We start from the raw sequence: 24,986 nt of genomic DNA, 5'->3' as shown, positions 1-24,986 counted from the left end.
CCCTTAAATATCCCTTAAATGATGTCCCTTAAATTTCAAAGGAAGCAGCTCCTCTCCCTCCCTCCTGGCCTGGTTCCCTGTAACTTGGCTTCTCGCAGTGAGGGAATCGCCAGAAGGCCCTCGGTGCTGGACCTCAGTGTCTGGGTAGAACGATGTAGGTGGAGACGCTCCTTCAGATATACTGGACCGAGGCCGTTTAGGGTTTTAAAGGTCAGCAGCACCACTTTGAATTGTGCTCGGAAATGTACTAGGAGCCAATGTAGGTCTTTCAGGACCGGTGTTATGTAGTCTCGGCGGTCACTCCCAGTCACCAGTCTAGCTGCCGTAGTTTCTGGGTCACCTTCAATGGTAGCCCTATGTAGAGCGCATTGCAGTAGTCCAAGCAGGAGATAACCATTGCAGTAGTCCAAGTGGGAGAGGTTGTGTCTGTGCCTGTTACGCACATTCTTTATTGGGAAATGGTTCGTTCTCATCACCAATTGCGATGGTTTCTAGACAGCCCTCGTCTCCCTGCAAGAGCTTCGCGTCGGTTCCACTTTTGATCTTTCCTTAGTGGTTATGTTTGCTTTACATTAAAACAACTTCTAACATTCCCATTACGAATAAATCCCTCCAGCAGCCCCTGGTATTACATTTTCTATATTAATCTTTTAAGCATTTTAGAAAAGCCAAGGTTTCATGTTTTAATAATCAGTGTTTCCCTCCAAGGAGTTGTAAAAATTTATGGAGCTTTTCTATCCTATTTGACTTTACATCTTTAGAGTTTGGTGCTAATGGTCCATTCAGATGGCTTGCTCTGTGCCTCATCTCTTTCTTGTTTTTCTTTTTGTTAAACAAAAAACAAAAATAGGGGAGGCGTTTGCATATTTTAAGCTCCTGCAGATGCTAGGAACATAGACATTTCAGGCAAACTTGTAGGTGGCGGGAAGGTTCCTTGTCTTTTTTATTTTAAAATGGATTAAAAAGGTAAAGGGACCTCTGATCATTAGGTCCAGTCGTGACCAACTCTGGGGTTGCGGCGCTCATCTTGCTTTCAGGCCAAGGGAGCCGCTGTTTGTCCATAGACAGCTTCCGGGTCATGTGGCCAGCATGACTAAGCCACTTCTGGCGAACCAGAGCAGCACATGGAAACGCCGTTTACCTTCCCGCTGGAGTGGTACCTATTTATCTACTTGCACTTTGACGTGCTTTCGAACTGCTAGGTTGGCAGAAGCTGGGACTGGACAACGGGAGTTCACCCCGTCGCGGGGATTCGAACCGCCGACCTTCTGATCGGCAAGTCCTAGGCTCCGTGGTTTAACCCACAGCGCCACCCGTTAAAATGGATTACATCATTTCAAAACAGCATCTTTATACATACCTCACCCCAAAGTAACATAAGCATAGTGCCTCCATTAGGGTGTAACAAGATCAGGCTTCCTCAACCTTGGCCCTTCAGATGCTTTTGGCCTACAAATCCCATGATCCCTAGCTAGCAGGACCAGTGGTCAGGGATGATGGGAATTGTAGTCTCAAAAAACATCTTGAGGGCCGAGGTTGAGGAAGCCTGAACAAGATCCTTGCTGGCTTTGACTACAGGGCCTTCTATGTGAACATCTGTTTCCCACAATGGAAATCCAGATGTACTTCCCAGACACCCTCTAGCTTCTGTTTGAGCTGTAGGGCAGGTAGGAACGGTTTGGGCCAAATGGGCAGGCCTTTGGGATGGAGGTGCCCTACCACCAAACAAGGCAAAACAGCAGGCCCCTCCTGTGATCACTCCCTGGCAGATGATAACCAGCAGCACAGTGCTTCTGAAGCTATGCCCAAATCTGCGCCTTACACTTAAAGCCAGGGGTAGGCAAGCTAAGGCCCGTGGGCCGGATGCGGCCCAATCGCCTTCTCAATCCGGCCCACGGATGGTCCAGGAATCAGCATGTTTTTACATGAGTAGAGTGTCCTTTTATTTAAAATGCATCTCTGGGTTATTTGTGGGGCATAGGAATTCGTTTATCCCCCGCCCCGCCCCCCAAAATATAGTCTGGTCCACCACATAGTCTGAGGGGCAGTGGACCAGTCCACGGCTGAAAAAGGTTGCTGACCCCTGCTTAAAGCAGTATTAAAAGGTAAAGGGACCCCTGACCATTAGGTCCAGTCATGACCGACTCTGGGGTTGCGGCGCTCATCTCGTTTTACTGGCCAAGGGAGCCAGTGTACAGTTTCCGGGTCATGTGGCCAGCATGACTAAGCTGCTTCTGGCGAACCAGAGCAGCACACGGAAACGCCGTTTACCTTCCTGCCGGAGCGGTACCTATTTATCTACTTGCACTTTGACGTGCTTTAGAACTGCTAGGTTGGCAGGAGCAGGGACCGAGCAACAGGAGCTCACCCCGTTGCGGGGATTCGAACCGCGACCTTCTGATCGGCAAGTCCTAGGCTCCGTGGTTTAACCCACACCACTTTAAACGGTTGCGGCTTCCATTGCGCTCAAGAATCCTGGGAAATGGTGCTGAAATTTGCCAGAAAAACTCCTCTGTTCCCTTCACAGAGCCGCAGTTCCCAGAGCGGTTTAAGAACAATCAATCCCTCTTCCCAAGGAATTCTGTGGAGGAAACACATGTAGGTTGCATAAAATGGCAAAGGGAACAGAGACGTCTTGATCATCTTGGTTGCCCTCCTCTCCGAACGTTCCTGCTTGCCAATGTCCTTCTTAAACTGTGTTGCCCAGAACTGGACATAGTATTCCAAGTGTGGTCTGAACAAGGCAGGATGGAGTGGTACTATTTCTTCCCTTGATCTGGACACTCAGCTTCTGCTGATGCTACTGCCATGCGCTCTACGTGGGGCTACCTTTGAAGGTGACACGGAAACTACAGCTAATCCAGAATGCGGCAGCTAGACCGGTGACTGAGAGTGGCTGCCGAGACCACATAACACCGGTCTTGAAAGACCTACATTGTCTCCCACTACGTTTCTGAGCACAATTCAAAGTGTTGGTGCTGACCTTTAAAGCCCTAAATGGCATCAGCCCAGTATACCTGAAAGAGCATCTCCACCCCCATTGTTCTGCCCGGACACTGAGGTTCAGCACCGAGGGCAGTCTGGCGGTTCCCTTGCTGCGAGAAGCCAAGTTACAGGGAACAAGGCAGAGGGCCTTCTCAGTAGTGGCGCCCGCCCTGTGGAATGCCCTCCCACCAGATGTCAAAGAGAAAAACAACTACCAGACTTTTAGAAGACATCTGAAGGCAGCCCTGTTTAGGGAAGCTTAATAGACTATTTTAATATTTTGTTGGAAGCTGTCCAGAGTGGCTGGGGAAACCCAGCCAGATGGGCGGGGTAATAATAATAATAATAATAATAATAATAATAATAATGCAGATTGCATTTCACTCAGGTCAATTTTTGTTTCCTTTGTACAGTAATCTGTGTTGTGTGTGCGCCAGCAGTTGACTGGTGGCTTTTTCCCCAATTACCGATGTCTCGTGAGGGTCAGGCTGGGTGCCCTTTTGTGTTTTAAAAATGGGGAAGGCAGGAATGGAGGCTAAAAAAATGTAGCCATTGGCAGATCTCGGAAAGCAAAGGCTCTCCAAATACCATCAAGTAAAATGGTTGAACTCCTTCCAAGCCCCATAATCAGGCCTCTATCTGCAGCTGAAGAATCGTCAACCCTTGAACCCTTTTGTCTTTTGCTCTGTTGTCACCCTGCATTACACGGTGTGAAATGGTGTGCTTTTGGCTACGGTGACTGTTCAATGCAGAAGATGGCTAAAACCTCAGCCTCGTGGTGCCTGTGAACCGTATTGTTCACCCGCCGGCCTGATTCGTCCTTGAGTTTTCAATCGCTCCGAGTTTCAGGAACGATTCTCCATGGATGCGGGTTGGTCCCCAGAGGCCCAGCCTGTTGGGAACTTATTTTATTTATTATTTATTAAATTTGGCAATTGCTTTATCTTGGGAGACCCAGAGCGACTTACAAGCAAACAAGCAGACAATAAGCACTATATAGATGCATTAAACCCAGGAGGACAGAGAAATACTTTACAAACATCCCACCTGCTTCTAAAAGGCGAAAGGTCTGGTTGAAGAGGAACACTTTTGCCTGACTTTTTACGATTCTTCATAGGAACTTGGTTTCTCAAACCCTTACTCGTCTGATTGCCTTCCTCTGGATAGGCTCCAGTTTGCCCCTGTCCTTCTTAAGATGCCCAGCCCAGAACTGAACCCAAAGATCCTTTTTTTCCCATCTGTAAAATGGGTACATGTGTGGCAGTCCAAAGAGTAAGGTATAGGTAAAGGGACCCCTGACCGTTAGGTCCAGTCATGGACGACTCTGGGGTTGCGGCGCTCATCGCACTTTATTGGCCGGGGGAGCCGGTGTACAGCTTCTGGGTCATGTGGCCAGCACGACTAAGCTGCATGGAAATGCTATTTACCTTCCTGCTGCAGCGGTACCTAGTTTTCTACTTGCGCTGGCGTGCTTTCGAACTGCTACGTGGGCAGGAGCAGGGACCGAACAACGGGAGCTCACCCCATTGCGGGGATTCGAACCGCCAATCTTCTGATCGGCAAGTCCTAGGCGCTGTGATTTAGACCACAGCACCACCCGTGTTCCTTAGTCCAAAGAGTACCTCTGCATTAAGAGAACTGGTGCAGAGATGGATGGCAGACTCTCTCCCCAGAAGCCTGGAGAGCAGCTGCCAGCTCAGGTGGGACAAACTCTGCGTAAGGCATCCCTATGAAAAACGTAGTGGAAACCATGACTGTGTGGCTCAGACTCTGAAGAGAGATGCCACAGCTAGGACAAAAACTGGAGAATTCGCTTTAATCGTACTGCAAAGGGCTTGCTGCAAGATTGCTCGTTTCAGCTGGGTCCCACCAGAATGGGTCATCTGTTTGTAATTACGTTGCTCGGCCACCCTAATCTGGCTAACTTTTTGAGCTGATCAAGCTTGCCCACGCTTCCTGGGTCTATTACTGCATCGCTGGACAACTGCAGCAGCCCTTTGGGACCTTATTAGAGCTGCAATTGAACGCAGTGCTTGCATATGCACACACTCACATGTGCGCACACACGGCTTGTGCCAGCACTCTCTCTCTCTTTTTATAGCTCTTCTGGGATAAATTCCATTCCTTCCTTAGCTTTAGGCTGTCTTGGCTCAGGAGCAACCTCGGAATCCTTGCAAGGCAGGCAATTCTCAAAGTGCCGAGAGAGGCGTTCCTGAAATTAAATTCTACCCGGGCACCAAACTGGCAAGCTGTTGGCAGCCTTGACTCCGATAAATCACACTTCCCTTTGTCAAGACGCTATCGCTGGGATCGGTGATTTTTCGAGATCTGTGATGCATTGGCAGGGCAGGCAGGGAATTGGACTTTCAACTCGCAATCTCGAGCCACTCGGACTGGCCCAAATAATAATATAAAGAAAATCTGCAAGAAGCTTGTGTGTACTGAGAACCCAAATCTTGCAGCGAAGTCCAGTGAAGTGTCTGGCATGAGGCCAGCTAAGACTTAGCTGCCAACTCTTACGCATGCAAAGGTCTCCTGCTGCACCAGTGAGCTTGTTAACATCTTATTTCTAACTGGCATTTTAAATGTCGCATCCACACCATGCATTAGGGCTGCCATAGGTCTGGAATTTCCCAGACTTAGCCGGGATTCACCCGTCCAAAACTGAGTCCGGGTGGAATTTGTAAAATCGGTTTTAAATGTCTGGATAAACCCGGACGCATGACAACCCACGTCAGAAGTGTTCATTTATTCTCGAATTGTCTAGAGATCTTGAGATCATCTTCTGAGGCCCTTCTTCATGTGCCTACTCCTCGAGAGGTCTGGAGGGTGGCAACACAAGAACAGGGCCTTCTTTGCAGTGGCTCCCCATCTGTGGAATACTCTCCCCAGGGAAGTTCACCTGGCGTCTTCATTATACACCTTCAGGCGCCAGGGAAAAACATTCCTTTTTAACCAGGTCTTAGGCTGATTTTATTGACATCCTATGCCCTTTTAAAATGTGTGTTTTTTTGGGGGGGGTGTTATTGGGTTGTTGTTTGTATTTTGGTTATATATTTTGTGGTTTTATATTTTGTTTTTGTTCTGTGAACCGCCCTCAGACCTCCAGGTTTGGGGCAGTATATAAATTCAATAAATAACAACAACAACAATTGTAATAATGATAATGATAATGATGATGATAATAACAATAATAATAATAATAATAATAATAATAATAATAATAATTTATTTATACCCCGCCCATCTGGCTGTGCCTCCCCAGCCACTGTGGGTGGCTTCCAAAAGAATATTCAAACATTAAAAGCATCCCTAAACAGGGCTGCCTTCAGATGTCTTCTAAAAGTCTGGTAGTTGTTGTTCTCTTTGACATCTGGTGGGAGGGCGTTCCACAGGGAGGGCGCCACTACCGAGAAGGCCCTCTGCCTGCTTCCCTGTAACTTGGCTTCTCGCAGTGAGGGAACCGACAGAAGGCCCTTGGTGCTGGACCTCAGTGTTCGGGTAGAACGACGGGGGTGGACACGCTCCTTCAGGTATACTGGACCGAGGCCGTTTAGGGCTTTAAAGGTCAGCACCAACACTTTGAATTGAACATACTGGGAGCCAATGTAGGTCTTTCAAGACCGGTGTTATATGGTCTCGGCGGCCGCTCCCTGTCACCAGTCTGGCTGCTGCGTTCTGGATTAGTTGTAGTTTCCAGGTCACCTTCAAAGGTAGCCCCACGTAGAGCGCATTGCAGTAGTCCAAGCGGGAGATAACCAGAGCATGCACCACTCTGGCGAGGCAGTCCACAGGCAGATAGGGTCTCAGCCTGCGTACCAGATGGAGCTGGTACACAGCTGCCCTGGACACGGATTTAACCTGTGCCTCCATGGACAGCTGTGAGTCCAAAATGACTCTCAGGCTGCGCACCTGGTCCTTCAGGGGCACAGTTACCCCATCCAGGACCAGGGAATCCTCCACACCTGCCCGCCTCCTGTCCCCCAGAAACAGTACTTCTGTCTTGTCAGGATTCAATCTCAATCTGTTAGCCGCCATCCATCCTCCAACCGCCTCCAGACACTCACACAGGACCTTCACCGCCTTCACTGGTTCTGATTTGAAAGAGAGGTAGATAATAATAATGATAATAATAACAACAACAATCCCTAGCTAGCAGAATCGATAGTCAGGGATGATAGGAGTTGTAGTCCAAAAACAGCTGGAGACCCAAGTTTGGAAAACCCTGCTGTAAACCTTAAAGCTCTTTTGTTACACAAACACACCACCATTTGACATTCCACACCTCCTGGCCATGCACTGTATGTAGTATTCCCTGCCTAAGACCAATTGAGGAATGAGCTCAAGTAACATACCGTATTTTTCGCTCTATAAGACGCGCCAGGCCATAAGACTTTTTGGAGGAGGAAAACAAGAAAAAAAATATTCTGAATCTCAGAAGCCAGAACAACAAGAGGGATCTCTGCGCAGTGAAAGCAGCAATCCCTCTTGCTGTTCTGGCTTCTGGGATAGCTGCGCAGCCTGCATTCGCTCCATAAGACGCACACACATTTCCCCTTACTTTTTAGGAGGGAAAAAGTGAGTCTTATAGAGCAAAAAATACGGTAATTTGCTTGCAACTTACAAAATGTGTGTTCTTTCCATGGTTTGGACTTGCCACAGGGGGGGTGATGACAAAAGGGCTCTTTTGCCTTTTAACAGTGGCGTGGCAGGCAGAAATCCAACAGGCCAAGCCTTTCCTAGGACAGAAAATGCAACCATGGCCCAAACTTCCCCAAGTGGTTTACAACAATCAATCCCTCTTCCCGAGCTCTTTGAAAATGGTTCCCTTAACGACTCTCAGCAACCGTAACGAATTACAGTTCCTAGGATGCTTTGGGGGCAGCCATGGCTGTTTAAAGTAGCACAGCAGTCCTTTTACATGTATCGTGCAGGCAGGGCCAGATTCTCCCATCTATACACAGCAAAGAGCAGGCATAGGCAAACTCGGCCCTCCAGATGTTTTGGGACTACAACTCCCATCGTCCCTGACCACTGGTCCTGTTAGCTAGGGATGATGGGAGTTGTAGTCCCAGAACATCTGGAGGGCTGAGTTTGCCTACGCCTGGCAAATAGTATTGAATTTTCATTCAGGAATCCCTAGGAATGTGGGCAAACAATTTGGATCGATCCCTTTCTATTATTTCCCTGCCTTTTGTACTCTGAATGTGTCTCCAGATATGGGGAATATTGCAATCATTTTCTGGATTATAATGTTACTGCTTCTGTTTCATTTCCTAACATTCCTTTCACACCGCAGAGCCTGTTGCATTATGGAACTGTGGCTTTTTGACCGATATACCAGCATGATGCGCTAAATTTCATTCATTCACATCAGTGGCTGTGTTGTGACACAACAACAGAAATCATTGGACAATGTTGCTACTTCCTCTGGGCCCCCGCTGCCTTTCCACACATGAAGGTTCCTATTCCCCAATGATAACAGCAGGAAAGAACTGTATGCCCAAATTTTGTCACTTTACTCCCACAATTTTTTGGCTTGAGGGGGGCTGCAAATTGCTCCCCACCCCTGAAATCAAATAACTCAGAGGTGAGAGCAAAACATGCACTATACAGTATTCCCTTGGTTTTTAGGAAGTGGCTTTTGTCCCAAGTGTGAAAGCTCAAATATAACATGGAGATGCACAGTTAGAGAAACGTCGAGGAAATGGAATAAACGTTTGTGTGAACACAGGCTCTGCTTGACCATTGCTGCCACATCTGCAGCCTCCTTCTCTTTTTGTGAGCAGGGAGAAGACGAAAGGTCGGGTCTCTTCTGACACTTTGCTGGGTCTCTCTTATCTCTATTTGTCTGGCCAAGCCCTTTGGATTGGAATGAGAGACCTCTGAGTCTAAAACTTTGAACTCTTAACTCTTAAGTTAACAATCAAAGCAAAGTTACTGGCAGACAAGGTTAACTGAGCTGGCCAGACATTACTATTTTAAAAAAATGTATAACCCTTCTAAGAGGCCATAGTAAGGAGGAGGAGGCAGGCTGCAAATTATAAATACTTTTTTTTAAAAAAAGCACCAGTGAAATAGAACGATTAAAACTACAGCTGAGATAAAGTGGGGTGAGGTGCTGACAAAATACCACCCTGTAGAGGGCCTTCTGCAATTGCTTCTGAATGCTTTCACCTGTCTGGGAGAAACGGGCTTCATCCTGAATAACTTAACCATTGCTACTTGGGATGTTGGCCCATTGCCAAACCTGATTGGCTGCGTTGTGTCATGATGTCATCCCAGCTGCTATGTGTTTCCAAGGTATTTGGGACAGTCCACCTTGGAATAGCCACTGCCCTTGCTTGTTTGCCCTCAGTGATGTCACCACGCAGACAAACGTGATTGGCTACAAAACAGGGAGATGTCGTCCTTGGAAACCAGCGATGAACAAACCGGTCCATCTAGTGCAGTCTTGTCTACAGTGAGCAGCATCTCTCCAGGGTTTCAGGCAAGCAAGTGGGAGATACCACTGAGTGAACCTGGGAACTTTGGTATTCAAAGCAGACACCCTACCCGCTAAGCTATATTGCTTCCTCTAAGTGCACTTGCAGGAAGGGGAGAGAAGTCCCACTAAACTCAACACCTTCTGTATTTTTTTGCTCTATAGGACGCACTTTTTCCTCTCCAAAAATTAAGGGGAAATGTGTGTGCGTCCTATGGAGCGAATGCAGGCTCCTTGGCTTCAGCGATAGCAACACGAAGCCTTCGAAGCGCAGAGGGAGCGCTCCCTCCGCGCTCTGGAGGCTTCACGTTGCTTTCGCTGAAGCCTGGAGCCTCTGGAGCACAGCAGGAGGTCCCGCTGCACTCCGGAGACTTCGGGTTCCTTTTCCTGAAGCTAGGAGAGCAAGACTCTCCTGGCTTCAGCAGAGAGGGAGAGCTGTGCAGCGCCCCTTCAGCCAAGCGGGAGGAGAAATGGAAGGGGCTCTGTTTCTCCTGTCGCTTCGCTGAAGGGGTGCTGAGCTGAGAGGGGGAGATTTTTTTTTCTTGTTCTCCCCCTCTAAAACAAGGTGAGTCCTATGGTCGGGTGCGTCCTAGAGAGCGAAAAATATGGTGTTTCTGAGAAAATTCAGCTAGTAAAGCATCTGTCAGGTCGGGAGTCAGGTGTAGGTCAGTAGCATATTGGTCTATGTTTTGGCTTTGCACCACTATGCAGTGACTGATGCTTCTACGTGAAGGACCATCTTGCCCGAGGCGAGTGAAGATAGAAGAAGTTTGAGGAACAGAGAACAACAAATGGCCAGATCCTTCCACCCCCATATGAAAGAAGGGATGCCCTTTTCAGGAACACTCCATTCCATTCCTTTCCCCTGCTTTTCTGCCACTCCCTCCCCGTATTCAGTGGCCATGCAACATACTCAATCCTCATTCAGCTGTGTTTTGTTGCCCCTCCCTTACGATTAAGGTGTGTCTGTTTGCTGTAAGTCTGCAAATCTTGGGGTTCCCCCAGATCTGCTAATAACATCCCTCTCGTGCACAGATGAGGTTTTGGTTACATACCCACTTGGGATGAGTTAGCTCCCTATTAGTAAATTTGATAAAGCCCCTGTGCAGGTATCTGTCCACCGAGAAAAAAAACAAAAAACGATCTTGCTGAATTAATTTTTAATTGGAATACAAGAAAGGAAGGCGGGTGGAAGAAAGGGAAATAAGGTTTTGAAGATTATAAATTTGAAAGAGAGCTTTTTTATGTTTAAAAAAATATATATCTGTCCACCGAGGGCAGTACTTCATGTACCTGGTGAAGGCGTCCCCCCAAAGTTTCTGCCACAACTGCGGCACAAATCCTATGCATGTGTTGACTCAAAACATGTCATGTCCTATGGCGGCCTTCAGCAACCCCATTTTCTCTCTCTAGAAGCTGGAAACTGCACCAGACCCAGCCATTCCACAAAAGAGGTTACTTCTCTGTGCTCCCCTATCCTACCAAACAGTATATGGAATTTAGTAAAATGTGAATTTTATTGAATTATGCAGGTCTTTGGTGCTATATTTCTTCCTGATTTAGCACAAAAGAGTTCTGGAGAACTTGCCAGCTTGACATTTTGGATGATCATCAAGGCTTGTCTGCAAAGCCCTCACCAGGTCTACTCTGAGCCATGCCCCACTGAATTCAACGGGGCTCACTCCCAAGTAAGTGGGGTTAGGCTTGCAGCCTTAGAAGTTTCAAGTTTCCTTATGGACCAACACATCTTCGCTTTTCATAGGCGATTGAACGTGCTTAGGCAGCCAGCCTCTGGAATTTTACCCGACAGCAAGTCTCACTGAAAGCAACCGCCAATGGATTTACTTCCGAGGAGACAGGCACAGAATTCTCCTGCGCTGGTTCACTCTCGGGAAACGGGGAGAAAAGAGACCTTATCTCGGAACAACTTTAAACGAAGCTCATCCCTCCCGCCCCCATAATCCACAGGAGCGTCGCTGCCCTTAAGTGCTTTCAGGACCGTGCCCTCCTTGTCCCCCAGAACTTGCGCGCTTCAAAAACCAATCGTTGCGCGTGCATTTACACGGGTGTGCAAATATATCCCAAACCCGCAACATCTGCCAAGATGCATAAACACATACGAAGCTCCAAAAACACAGCGGGCAGCCTCAATCGGGCTTCCCCCACTCCTTATACACGGGTGTGGGTGCTTCCAAGACGCCCACCCTCCCCAAAAGAAAACTTGCATCCAAAAAAACGCACGATCCAAAAGGTTCGCTCGCGCAACGATGGCGCGCCTTCCTTTTGCATTCCCTCTACCACGGGCAGAAAATATGGGAAGTTGGGGACGAGGGGGGAGTTCGAATTAAAAAGGAATGAATGAATGAATGACTGACTGACCGAGGAGCCCCACTTTCCCTCGGCGCGCGGGGAAGACACGCGCGCCCGCTTGGCCAGCCGCGCACTCCGCTCCGCTCTCCAGATGCCGGCGCGCAATTGGCAAGGGGGTGTGGTGGGAAGCGGGCGGCGAGGGTGTGCGCGCGTGTTTCTGGGCGCGTTCAAAAGGTGAGAGGGGAGCTCCCCCTGCCCGCGCAGCCCCTTCCAGCTTTGGCAAGACGCGTCGCCCCCAAATAGCAAAAATGATAGCAATAAACAAATGCAAACGCTGACCCCCCGAAGTTGCAGAAGGGGAAGAGCCGTGGAAAGGCTCGTTCCTTTCTCCTCCTCTAGCGGCTCTTGCGCCTTCCTTCCCCCCATTCCACGTTTCCCCTCCGCGCACACCCCTTCCCCTTCTCTCTCTCCCTTTTTTTTTTCCTCCTCCCTTGCCCATTTTGGCTTATATTCAAATGTGGGTCAGGGGTGAGCGGCTCCCAACGTCACCAGCTTACAAGATGGCGCTGAGAGGAAGGCTGTGAGATAAGGAAGGGGCTGCTATAAGCCGGGAGGACAGGCGAGGAGCCAGGAGGCGGCGGCGGAGAAGGTGGTGGAAGAGGTGGCTGCGACGGGGGACCCTCCCGGGAAAACCCCCTGGCCCCAAGCATGCCGGCGAAAAGGTGAGCGGGGGACTCCGGGGCTCCGCCGCGCTCCCGGCAGGGGGTGTGTATGCATGCCCGTGCGGATGCGCGCACACGTGTGCGGCGCTGGCCGGACCGCCGCCGCCGCCGTTGCCCGGGTTTGCCTGGCGCTGCGCTGCATGCAAAGCCCGCCCCCCAAGTCCGCGCGGGGAGCCCACACAAAGGAAGGGCGAGCGGACTCCGCGCTGCGCGCGTCGGAGTGGAGCCGTGATGGCATTTTGCAGCGGCTCCTCAATTGCACCGCCGGCGTGCAGCCCAACAACCGAACCCCGGCGTGTGCAATACATACATACACACACATATATATATATAGAATATTAACGTGCCTCTTTTTTGTGTGTGCATTATTTCCCCCCCCCCCCAATCCGTTTTAATTTTTGCAAAGTGCGCTATTGGAAACGAGAGCCCTCGCAACTCGCCGCGGCCGCTCGCTTTGCAAACTTTGCCTGGCTCCCTCTCCTCTTCCTTCCCTCTTTGTGTGTGTGTGTGGGGTGTTTTGCATCGCTCTGCCCTATGGCTGAGCCCATGCCTCCCGGGGGGAGGGGGAGGAGGAGGAGGGGGCGGGGTAGAAGAGGGAGGGAGGGAGGGAAGGGGGCATTAGCCAAGCTGCTGCAGCTGCCGCCGCTGCCTCCGCGTTGGACAAGCCCTGGGCGAAGGGGTGGGGGCCCCTGATGGACGGCTCTCCCCTCCCCCCCTCACTGATTCCCACTCTTGGAGGTGGGTGCAGCTAAGCAATTATTTTGAGAGAGGGGGGTGTGTGCGCGAGGGTGGGGGGCGCACATGGAAAAAGCGAGCGCCAGGGGGGCGTTGCATTTTGCATAGGCTTGCGTTTGTGGCAGGAGCGAGCCTTTCCTCCTGCAACCGGGGTGGGGGGAGGTTGGTTGCTTGATTTGGGGGGGGGCAGGCCGGCTCGGGGAAAGGCTTGCGGAGGGGGGCGCTGGAGAGACCCGGCGTGGCATGGCCGTGGCTCGGGCTGGACCCTTCCTCCACCCCTCCGGTCTCCTCGCCGAAGCGATCCGCGGAGCCCCCCTCGATGGCGACGGAAAGGTGACCCCATCCCCACGACCTCCCTTTCTTCCCCCTCGGGCCGAGCCCCTCTTTCAAGCTGCGTTTGAACTTTTGCCACATCGCTTGCGCCTCCCCCCCCCTCCTTCCTTTCCCCTCCATCTCCATTGAGAGCGAAAGAGACACAGGCGCTGTGGGGCGTTGTTAAGATCTGGGGGCTTTTGTTGCTGCTGCTGCGAAATTCAAAGGGACTAGAAACCGGAGGGTTGCTTTTCCCGGGCGGACTCTCGGGGTTCCCGCAGCAGCGCCGCCGCCGCTGCCAGCCTTGCAGCCTCGAATCCCTTTCTGGAATCTCTAGATTTTCCTTCTTCCTTTTTTTTTGGAAATGTGCTGCTTTAAGAATACTCTCTCTGAAAGACGCACACGTTTCAGCAATGCGTTACTTTCCTGCTGCCCGGGAGTCAGGCTTGCCCTTTCCCCTCCCCGGACTGAATAGCCTCTCTTCTTCCCCCACCCCGGGGAAAAAGAAACAATTGAGGAATAGTCTTAAGTAAGGACTTCAGCATATATGCATGATGTGTATTTCAAAAGGCAAAAAGGAAACCCGAAGTTTGTGGATTTTCAACCAGAAAGCTTTCCCCGAGTTTGCTGTTGGTGGAGAAATGGCATTTCTCTCTCTCTCTGTATGTGCGCGCAGTTTTAGTCACTTTTGATGCTATTGATGAATGAAATGTGTGTTTCTCTCTGCATGGAAAAAGGCCCTCTCCCTCTCTAACTGGATGGCTGATATTTGCAAATGAAAGTCGTCCATTTGGATCTTGCTGAGAATCTTGGTTTAGGGACCCTTTAAATGGGAACTTATGGAAGAAGGGAAGAGGCTTGAAGACCTCTTGTTTTTAATTTCTCCCAGGTTGACATGGGTGCACCAGGGAGGGCAGAAGAGGGTGCCTGCGCCTTAGTCCCCCCCCCTCCAACACAGTACAGTTTTTTTCCTTTATCAGAGATACCAGCTGGTTCCTTCTCTTTTAGTCATTTTACTCAGGATGACTGTTGTGCCATTGGTTGGGGAGGTGTTTTGAACTTTGCCCTTAAGATTTTTTTGGGGGAAAACGCAACTATTAAAAATTCTTATACCCCACCCCCACCCCCGCGCTTGAAAGGAAATAAAAATGTTTCCTGGGATTGTCGTGTCACTTAGGCCACTCTGTGAATTGTGTTTGGACATTGGAAGGAAGGGTGCATTATTTTGCATAGCGAATTCAGCCTTAAAAAATTGTACACTGAGAGATGCGTGGCAAAAGGTGATGTTGGTTTGAAGGCAGGTGGGTGGGTTGGGGAGTGGGGGGAAAGTTAAGGTGGTGGGGGAAGCCCTTTGGAAACACAGAACTCTTGTTTTGACCGCCAAGCATTTCTTGTTTTTTTGTGTTTTTACGGAAGATAAAACACGGTTTTCATTAAGAGTGGGGAGATAGTTGCGTGAATAATGAGTGGTGGAAAGGAAAGGAAACGGCTTATTTCGAACAAAAGATTTGGGTGGTTTTTCCCCCAGAGCCAAACTTCCATCTTTTCATCAGGCGTCATAATTGGCTCTTTAGGATTGTGCTGTTGCAATTCCACATGCGGTCAGTGACATGAGGGGAAATTGACTTATTCCCATAACTGTTGGTCGCTACTTTGATGCTTTCTACCCAGTCTTGAATTGCGACAGTGCTTAGGTTGAATTCCTTTTTTTTAAAAGAGACTTCTGAGTTCCGAAACAGAATACATAGTGGTTATCCTTTAAAAAAAAATTTTTTTTTTAAAGATACCTGAACCTAAATCAAGTTGATTTCACTGGGATCTACAGATGGTATTAAGTAGGTTCAGAAGTTAGTGTTTCTTTTTTCTTTTCTTTTAAAAAAATCCCAGCAGTGCCACCACCTGCTTCCGTCATGTCATCTCAACAACTGGGGATCCAAAATAAATTTGAGAATAAACCCCTTTACATTTGTTCATATGTTCTCTCCAGGGCATAAATCTCTCGTTCAATTGGGATCCAAATTCATTCCGCACACATGCACCAGAAATGCATTCTCTTAAGTGGACTGGTGCAACGAAATACATGTTTGAAGTTGTGCTGTCATGCTGTTTCGGAAAAGTGACGTGCGTCAAAAAAGAGGGCGAGTTTTTAATCTTGACAGTCCTTAAGGGGGGTGCAAGTCATTCTTCCTATGCGGTAGCTCACCTTTTCAGATGTTCATGTACCTACTTCTTAAAAAAAACACAACACAAAACCCAGAAGCAGCAACTTCTGTGGGTTGGAAGAGATCTGGATCTCGCATGCCTTTTTCAAACTTCCCAAGACGTAAACTTGCAAATAAATTTTTAGTTCTCTCTCTTATTTAAAAGGAACTCTCCGTAGAGAATAGCACCTAGGTAAAAGAAACAGCATCAAGTTCTTAATTTGTGTAGGCTGTTGCTGCTTTGCTGAATGACTCGGGCTGGGAAACTTGTTATAGATACCTGAAAAGTGTGTTATATAGATGCCTGAAGCTTTAAGTTATCACGTGATAAAGCTTCTGTCCTGTCTGTCAGCCCTGGATAGTTTAGCAGAAGCAACTGTGTGATAAGGGAAGCCTCAGATCTGGGAGGTGGATGGGTGCTCTGTAATTGTTTGGCCAGGGTTTTAGATGGGTGGGGGCGGAAAGCTGAAATGTATTTACACCTAACCCTGGGTGCTGCAGTTCCAAAAATTTCCGTACAATGCTCTTGAAGTTTTTGGGTTTTTTTTGAGGAAAACAAACAAAAAGGCCAGCAAGGTGAGGCAATTTGAGGAAGCTGGTGGTAAACTCTCTCAAAATAACAGAAATGGTCTATTACCGGTTTTCTTAAGGGGGGGGGCAGCAGCGCACAAACAGCATTGTTCTGATCACTGGCATGGGAAAAAAATAAGACATTTGATCCTATGGATGGTCTTTATTTTCCTTTTCACTGTTGCAAAATTAAATCCCAATTTTGCATCGGCAGATGGCTCCTTTGAAAGCCCTGGCATGTTAATGGGAGATCTCTTTAGTAGGGGTTTGCCATTTCAGAAGAGAGTTTTATTTTTTATTGTAAGGCAAACCCACGTGTATTTCTTTTTCTACGGTTGAGTCTGACTTTGCCCCTTTAATTTGCTTGTTGTGTTAATTAGGAATCTCCTGCTTTCTTAAGGCTAGTGCTTCTGGTTTTCTCGCAGCTTAAGACCACTCGCCTCCTTAGGGTGAGTTGGTTTCAACAACTCTACAGCAGATGTTGTCTTGGAAAGTTTTTTTTTTTAAGGGGGGGGAAGAGGCGGAAACGCATTGCATTTGCGATTCAGCCATTATGCAGGCTGTGACAGTCTAAGCTCAATGGGGTCTGAAGAAGTGGGGGGAGGGGGGTCTTGCATTTCAGCATCACTGGACATGCTGCCTCCATTGGGCTCTGCGGCGAAAAAATTAACAGGGCTCAGCTGTTGAATTGCTTACGGAGAAATCCAAGCCCGGCTATAAAACCGGGGAATTTTTAAATCGTAATTGTATGGAAACCCTTTCCAGGGCTTGACTCTGCTAAAGGAGAAAAGTGGCAGTCGGTACCACTAAGGTTGTTCAAAGAGAGGTTTAAGGATTGCCTGTTGGCGCTTTGATAAAGCCCAGTGTGTTGTAATAGGAAAGCATGGATTGAGTCAACCCAGCCAGATTTTTTGCAGATAGTGGCATTTGGCCCAGTGCCCGCCTTCTTGGGGGCAGCTTAGCATGTGAGCGGTTTTAACGCACAGCACATGCGATTTTGCAATCTGGTGGAGCTTTTCTGCACAACATCCCCCCGTTTTGCAAACGTGCCCACAGGCCCAAAAAGCATCGGAAGAATACTGGATATTGTGGTCTTCACAACTTGGATGTAGGAGACTCTGCAGACTGATCGGAAGCGGCTGCTGTTTATACCTGTGTGGCAGTTTCTGCGGCCAAATCCTGCCCTAACTGGACCTAGGACCTCCCCCCCCGGACGGGCTTCTTCTGATACCAGCATTCTAAAATAGTAGCAAATTGCCTGCGCGGTTTATTAGTTAGCTTTCCTGAGCGTCATGAGCAGGGAACACCTATGTCTCTCCAGATGTTGTCAGACTACAACTCCCATCATGCCCCACCATTGGGCCTTGCATGCTGCGGCCGATGGGAGCTTTCTGGGCAAACAAAAGAGAGCCTCTCCTTTACTCAGGCCGTAGTTTAAACCGGTGGAATTCGCTGTGGCGAGAGGCAGCGATGGCCACCAATTGGGACGGCTTTAAAAGGGGATTAGACAGATTCACAGAGGACCAAAGTTCTGTTCTGCTTTGTGCATCGGAATACTGTTCGCTGGGAATCTCAGGTGAGTGAGAGGGATGCTGCAGCCGGGTCCTGATTGCTGGCTTCCCATTGGTCACTTTGAGAAGAGGATGCTGTGCCAGGTGGGCTTCAGGCCTGGTCCACTTTTGTCCATGTGGGTTTGAAGGCCCACTTTCGTTCCGTGAGCTGATACGTCTGCTATTCCACAATTTGTCCTATAACGCAGATATTTCATGTCATTGTACCACAGTTACTGTGGTAAGAAAGTCTTGAAATGGGCACCATTAATTATACCTCCATACTCCCTTCTCTTTCTCCCCCACTTTTTCTTCTCGCTTCTCTGTGCTTACAAACTTCCAAGAGGTTTCCAGAACCTATTCGGTCTTCCCTGCGAAAGCCGCCCTTCATCGAACCTTATAACCGACGTGGCATCTTCGGGATGCTTTTTGATGCGGGTGGCGCTGTGGGTTAAACCACAGAGCCAAGGACTTGCCAATCAGAAGGTCGGCGGTTCAAATCCCCATGACAGGGTGAGCTCCCATTGCTCAGTCCCTGCTTCTGCCAACTTAGCAGTTCGAAAGCACGTCAAAGTGCAAGTAGATAAATAGGTACCACTCCAGCGGGAAGGTAAACTGCGTTTCCGTGTGCTGCTCTGCTTCGCCAGAAGCGGCTTAGTCATGCTGACCACATGACCCGGAAGCTGTACACTCAGCCAATAAAGTGAGATGAGTGCCGCAACCCCAGAGTTGGCCACGACTGGACCTAATGGTCAGGGGTCCCTTTACCTTACAATGGGCATCTTGGCACATTATAACTTGTGAGAATTAACCACGTATTAGATCACACACCCCCCCCCCCCGCAAGGAGACACGGCCGCCTCTTTCCTCACTGCTGGGCTCTGTTAGAAAGAGGAAGGAAAAGGAACGCGAGCAAAGGCCAGCAAGACCTGGCTCTTTAAAAGTCCTGTCAATTTATTATTACTTTAAAAAGCGAGAGAGAAATCCGCCCTCCCCCTCCACCACACGCCTTGGTAGCTGTACCTGCGGTGACAGGTGGAATAAGCATCCGTGCTGCTTCGCCTGCGTTTGGACAGAGGCCCATAGTTGGCTACAAACTGCAATCCAGGATTAATCCTCACCCAGTGTTTTCTTTCCATATATCAGATTTCTCATTTTGTTAATAAACAGCGCCCAGCCGTGCACTTGCAGTCAGCTGTTTGGAGAAGCAGAAGTCGCTTTGGGTGGAGGGGGGTTCCCCCCCCCTTTGCATTATTGAGATGACTGCTCTCAGGCCTGTCCTAGGCCTCATATTTTCTTGACCTGAGGAGGACTTGGATGATATTTGCATCGGGGAGGTCTTGAACTAGGAACTCAACTTTTTGGGAGGGTTTGATTCAGGTGTTCTAGTTTGTTTTATTTTATTTTGCCGTGGGGGGGGGGGGGAAGGAAGGAAGAGGTTCTCACTGCACGAAGGGGAGACATTTAAAAGGATGCGCCTCAAAGGTGGTCCTGGGAAAGAATTCTTGATGTCCTATCATTTGAGTTAACAAACAAACAAACACCAAACAGTTTGATTCTGATGCCCAGGATTTTTTTTTTTGGGGTGGGGGAAATGTTCAGCTTTTCCTCCCTTGTCCTGCTGACGCTGTGCTTGAGAACAGCCTCACCCTCTTGGGAAGAATGAGAAATTGAGAGAAAAGACCAGAGAGGAAGTATCGAATGTTATGAATTTGCACCCCGTCTCCCTTCTTAACTGAATAGGTCTCTGCTTCTCCAAAACATACATTCAGAAAAAGCATAGCATTTTATTTTATTTTAAGCACTTGTGAAGTATTCGAAGCACATTTTGTCCATGGTGATCTTAACAGGACGCTTTGTGAAGTGACGCCAGTAGAACTGCTGTCCGTGTTTTTAGGCGGAGTGAATTAGACCACAAACTTAACACACCTGGTGTTACTATTGTGGCCATTTCCGGACACCACAGTTTCAGACGGGTATTGACATGCTGGAACGTAAGCAGAGGAGGGCAACCAAGATGACTGAAGGTCTGGAAACCAAGCCTTATGAGGAACGGTTGAGGGAATTGGGTGTGTTTAGCCTGGGGAGAAAAGAGGAAGACCAGGCAAGGGATACGATAGCCATCTACACATATCCGAAGGACTGTCACATGGAAGACAAGAGCAAGCTTGTTTTCTCCTGCTCTGGATGGTAGGACCCGAACCAGTGGATTCAAATGGCGAGAGAGGGAATTCTGACTAAAAATTAGGAAGAACTTTCTGGCGGTAGGAGCTGTTCGGCAGTGGAACGGACTCCCTTGGAAGGTGGCAGAGGCTCCTTCATTGGAGCTTGTGAAACAGAGGTTGGGTAGCCATCCGGGGCCTTCTTACACATAGGCGCTAGGGGTGCAGGGCGCTGGGCTCTCAGGGGCACCAGGCCGAGAGTCCGGGGCCTGAGAGTTGAGTCCGGGGAAGAGCCCGCCCATCGGTCGGAGCGCCACAATGGGCTCTTCTGCTGTGCTGCGAATTCAGGGTGACCAAGCCAGCGAGATGCTGAGGCAGCTGGCCGGCTCCGCCCTGCTGTGCCCCTGGGACTGGGCAACCTGGGACGGGCACCAGGTGATCTTTGCACCCCGGCACCGCATATGCTTAAGAGAGCCCTGTAGCTTGTATTGGATACAATCTAGAGTATGACATTTGGGTGAAACTTTGGAACATAGGTATGAAATTCACAGCATGTGTTGGACTTAGAAAAAATATGGAAAAAATGATGTACCGATGATGCATCACACCTGTGAAATTGGAAAAAAATGTATAAGACTGGAGACAAAACATGTTGGAAATGCAAAACTAAAGAGGGTAATTTCCACCACATGTGGTGGACCTGTGAAGAAGTTAAAAGGTTTTGGGGACTCATATATGATGAATTAAAAAAAAAAATTGAAATACACCTTCCCCCCAAAACCCGAAGCTTTCCTCTTGGGAATGATTAGAGAGCAGATTAAGAAAGAAGACCAAACATTGTTTCAATACGCAACGGTAGCTGCCAGGATATTGTTAGCACAAAATTGGAAAACCCCTAATATCCCAACTGTTAAAGACTGGCAAATTAAATTATTCGAGTATATAGAATTAGCAAAGATGACACAAAAAAATCAGACATCAAAAAGGTACAAAGTTTATTAACAATTGGAATAAATTTATAACATACATTGAAGCAAACTTAGGAAATATTAAAATCACAGTAGGCGTAACATAAATCCTGCGATGTATAGATGTTGTAAATTGAAACTGCAGAAAGAAAACTTTGTTATATAGTCCAAAACCGAGATGGAGGGAAGTCAATTAGTGTTACGTTATGAATTAGTGTTTGTTTTCTTTTTGTATGTGCTGTTTTGCTTTCTTTGTACTTTTTTATGTTTTTGTTTTGTTTCTGTTTGGTTAAAAGAACTCAGTAAAAAGATACTGGGGGGGAAAAAGAGAGCCCTGTAGCTATCGATCGGGGATTCTTTAGCTGTCATTCCTAGGGGATAAAGAGCCAGATAAGAGCTCTCCCCATGTGTTTGGAACAATTCCTGAACTGTTGGCCATTCCGGGCGAATTTAATGGGAGCACTGACGTTGGATGGTAACCAGGGTGTCACAGGGTCCCCTCACTCTTTGCAGGTAGAGATGCTGGGGGGTTGAAGCTTTGACCCTCCAAGGAGCCTGTGGGTCCCCTCTCGCCTACCCTGGCCTTAGCAACTGCCCACTCAAAACTTCCTTTCGGCGAGGGCTGCCCGAGACTTCCATTCCTCCTCCTTGCCCGTGTGCCGCCCTCAGCCCGGCTGTCCTACATAAAGACACGAGTTCTGCGTCTCCTACATTCCTCTCTCTGTTTCACCTTGTGGCGGACGGGCGCTCTCCGCACTCCTCCGTTCTGCATTTCTGTTGGTGTTGCAATTCTCCCTTCGGGGAAAAAGCACTCCTGGCCCTTGACCATCTGCCTGCAAGCGTGTTTTCCTCCAAGAGCCCTACCCCAGCTGCTTGAGCCCTGCGCCCCCTTTTTGAGACCATTGTGGGAAGGGGGTAGGGAAAGAAAGAGAGAGAGCCTGTTATAGGATTAACTTTTATTAGAAAAAGAATGTCTCTCTGTGTGTTTGTGCTCCTGAGTTGCACCAGATAAGGCTGTAATTACTGCTTGCCCAATGGGGGGGGGGGGCAAGGGCCAGCGGTGGGTGGGGCCATAGGTAAAAGGGGGTGGAGCAAACACAGGTCTGCCCTACCTTGGTGCAGTATACAACTAGCCCAGCAACATATATAGGGAATCCTGCAAGCAGGCCCTGGGTACAACAGCGTTCTCATCCCTTACGGTTCGCAACTGCTGGGATTCAGCCGTGGCTTTAGGACAGGCATCCCCAAACGGCCCTCCAGCTGTTTTGGGACTACAGTTCCCACCATCCCTGACTACTGGTCCTGTTAGCTAGGGATGATGGGAGTTGTAGTCCCAAAACAGCTGGAGGGCCGAGTTTGGGGAAACCTGCTTTAGGTCATAGCTGTTGTGGCTAGCAACATTCCGTGAATTCGGCTAATCCTCTTTTGCAGTGTTAGAAACTCCCAGATCATAGAATTGTAGAGTTAGAAGGGACCCTGAGGATCATCCAGTCTAACCCCGCAATGGAACGTCTAGGCGCCATTTTTCTTTTTACAAGGAAATTTATTTTTGTCGTTGTTCAGTTCATTTCTTTACCACTTTATATTTTAAAATCTCAAAACAGTCTACAATACATGAAATAATCCAGAATAAAACCCAAGCTTCAAGGAGAATATTTCAGATCCTTCTCTCAGTGACAGTTTGCTTTCCTCATATCTATTTACCTACTAAATTAATATAGCTGCCCCATAGCAGAAGAACTCTAGCAAGGCAGTTTGGTGTAGTGGTTAGTGTCGGACTCGGACCTGGGGATCAGGGTTCAAACCCCCACTCGGTCATGAAGCTCTCACTGTGTGATCCTGGAGTCAGTCACAGCCTCTTAGCCTACCTCACAGGGTCGTTGTAGGGGTTAACTGAGAGAGGGCTGTGTGAACCATGTACTTCTTGGAGAAAAAGGTGGGATTTAAATGCAGTAAATAAGCTCTTGTGCTTACCTGCTTAAGAAACCTGGAGGGGCCAGTCAGATGGAGACGTCAGTTGCCAACCTGGCTTCCAGAGATCTCCACGTGGTCATAATTGGACACACACCAATTTTAAACACACCTGGCACCTGGGGCATTTCTAACACTGCTTTGAAGCTGTCCAAGTTGGCAGCCGTCATCAATTCTCATAGAAGTGGGACATTGATCTCTGCACCGGTGCTACTGTTGGGCAGAATGAGACCCATGCCTCAGGTGGCAAGCTCTGTGTGTGTCATGCTGCCCTTCCTGCAATCCCCAAGCTTCCCTTTGGTGCAGAGGACAGTGTTAATGCCTCCCTTTATTTATTTTAAATCGCTTGTGTATACAGTGGTACCTCAGGTTACATATGCTTCAGGTTACAGACTCCGCTAACCCAGAAATAGTGCTTCAGGTTAAGAACTTTGCTTCAGGATGAGAACAGAAATCATGCTCCGACGGCGCGGCGGCAGTGGGAGACTCCATTAGCTGAAGTAGTGCTTTAGGTTAAGAACAGTTTCAGGTTAAGAACAGACCTCTGGAACGAATTAAGTACTTAACCTGAGGTACCACTGTACTGCTTTTTCACCACCGTAATTAACCAAGCTAGTTACAAAAAATAATAATATAATAATAATTTATTATTTATACCCCGCCTATCTGGCTGGGTTTCCCCAGCCACTGTGGGTGGCTTCCAACAGAATATTAAAATACAATAATCTATTAAACATTCAAAGCTTCCCTAAACAGGGCTGCCTTCAGATGTCTTCTAAAAGTCCGGTAGTCGTTCTCTTTGACATCTGCTGGAAGGGCGTTCCACAGGGCGGGCGCCACTACTGAGAAGGCCCTCTGCCAGGTTCCCTGTAACTTGGCTTCTCGCAATGAGGGAACCGCCAGAAGGCCCTCGGCGCTGGACCTCAGTGTCCGGGCAGAACGATGGGGGTGGAGACGCTCCTTCAGGTATACTGGACCGGGGCCGTTTAGGGCTTTAAAGGTCAGCACCAACACTTTGAATTGCTCTCAGAAAAAAGAAAAGAAAAGGAAGCCAATACAGCCGTGTACCTATAGCTTAGTAAAACATATATAAAGATGCCCAGAGGTCCATTTAAAAGCTGGTAGTAAGAAACCACAACCTGAGAATGCCTGAATAAAGCAATAATAACAATAACATTACAATTAATTACATGCCCTTCGCTTCAGAGTCCCAGGGTGGGTTAGAACAATTAAAGCACAATATTAAAATCAGTTTAAGAGCAACTTAGTTACAGAAGTAAGGGGGTCCTTAAAAAATGCACAACTCAAGTGTAATGAGGTGTGACTTCAGCATTCGATGACAGCTGTATGATGAAGATTTCAGGTGCACCTCTGGTGGCGGGCGGTTCCATAATTTAGGGGCCACCACAGAGGAGGCCCTCTCCCAAGCCACTTCCCCCCCCCCCACTTCTGAGGGTGATGGAACAACCGAGATGGTACCCTCCACTGATGTCAGTCCCTGAGAGAGTCTGTAAGGAAGGAGGCGGTCTTACAGGTATTTGGCACCTGAGTCATTGGGGGGCGTTAAATATGAGCAGCTTGAATTGGGCCTGAGAATGAATGCTAGCAACCAGTGCAGTTGCTTCCAAACAAGGGTTATATGACACCTGAAGAGAACCCAAGTCAGTAATCCGCATTTTGAACCACCTGAATTGCCTTCAAGGGCAGCCCCACATAGAAGGCATTGCAGTAATCCAGCCTGGAGAAATGGAACGCGGTGCTATTTAAAGAGCAGAAAAACAGTGGTGCTAAAGGTGCATCTCCAAAAGGGAGAAATCATTCTGCATTTTTTAAAAAAACTTTGCTGTTGCTGAAAATAAGATTCAATTGCTAGGTTTCAGTGGGGTGGGGTTACAATCTTGCCGCCGGCTTCAGGCAGCAAAACACCTGGGGCTGGTTCTTGTAGGTCAGGATCTTCTGGTTGATCCCTGGCTGGTTTGCAGTAGATCCTGCAAGCATTTCTGACTACCTTTTGTT

The 24,986-nt window shown here is 48.4% G+C and overlaps 1 protein-coding gene across 11 annotated transcripts in view; it reads left to right on the top strand.

The window, feature by feature from the left end:
* Positions 1-12,295: 12,295 nt before the first annotated feature.
* HIC2 (HIC ZBTB transcriptional repressor 2) overlaps positions 12,296-24,986 on the top strand; it is a 148,454-nt gene continuing 135,763 nt past the window's right edge. For 4 of the 11 annotated variants that reach the window (XM_079956800.1, XM_079956805.1, XM_079956806.1 and 1 more), the window contains exon 1: positions 12,296-12,501. The gene's annotated coding sequence lies outside the window, so the exon portion shown is untranslated. Of the gene's footprint in view, positions 12,502-13,150; positions 13,240-13,439; positions 13,570-14,805; positions 14,850-24,986 lie in introns of those variants that run through there. The other 7 variants (XM_079956809.1, XM_079956807.1, XM_079956802.1 and 4 more) reach the window with 3 other exon arrangements.

Source organism: Podarcis cretensis, assembly GCF_951804945.1.
Source record: "Podarcis cretensis genome assembly, chromosome: 16".
Classification (NCBI taxonomy): Eukaryota; Metazoa; Chordata; class Lepidosauria; order Squamata; family Lacertidae; genus Podarcis; species Podarcis cretensis.
Note: the sequence above shows the minus strand (reverse complement) of the source record. Positions and strands in the feature narration are given on the sequence as shown.